Below are 762 nucleotides of genomic sequence, written 5' to 3' on the forward strand. Positions count from 1 at the left end.
TTTCAAATTTGAAAACTAATGGCATTAACAGAAAGTTTATAATTTTTCTAAAACTAAAAGAAAAAAGAATAAAAAAATAAAGCAAAAAACAAAAGAAAATAAATAATGCAGAAAACAAAACAAAAAACTGGAAAAATAGCAACAATAAGTATTTTGTTGTAAGTAGAAACAAAATAAAATAAATAAAGCAACAAAGAAAACAAAAAAAACAAAAAAAGTGTTTTCAAATTTGAAAACTAATGGCATTAACAAAACGTTTATAATTTTTTTGAAACTAAAAGCATAAAGAATTAAAAAATAAAGCAAAAAATAAAAGAAAATAAATAAAGCAACAAAAAACAAAAAAATGCCACCTACTAGGCCCCCACGGCCTGAATACGACTAGAAACCCATCCAAGGGCCAGGATTCAGGCCCGCAGGAGGCCCAGTAGGCCCACAGGCATAGCAGTGACAATTAGGCCCGTAAGCCTACAATGGAGAGGAGCTCGAGAGGAGTGCGGCAGTGGGGCTTATAAACCACTGCGCACCCCTCTCAACTAGCAAGGTGGGACCAAACTTTCGACGCAGCAGCCGCACAAGGCCTTTGCTTCCCGGTTGGTGGCACCAACCGGGACTAAAGGGGGCCATTGGTCACGGTTCGTGGCACAAACCGTGACCAATGCCCCCCTTTAGTCCCAGTTGGTGCCACCAACCGAGACCAAAGGCCGCCGCTTCCCGCCCTTTGGGCTGCTGAAAAGAGGCGTTTGGTCTCGGTTGGTGGCA

Source organism: Triticum dicoccoides, chromosome 3A (genome assembly GCF_002162155.2).
Source record: "Triticum dicoccoides isolate Atlit2015 ecotype Zavitan chromosome 3A, WEW_v2.0, whole genome shotgun sequence".
Lineage (NCBI taxonomy): Eukaryota > Viridiplantae > Streptophyta > Magnoliopsida > Poales > Poaceae > Triticum > Triticum dicoccoides.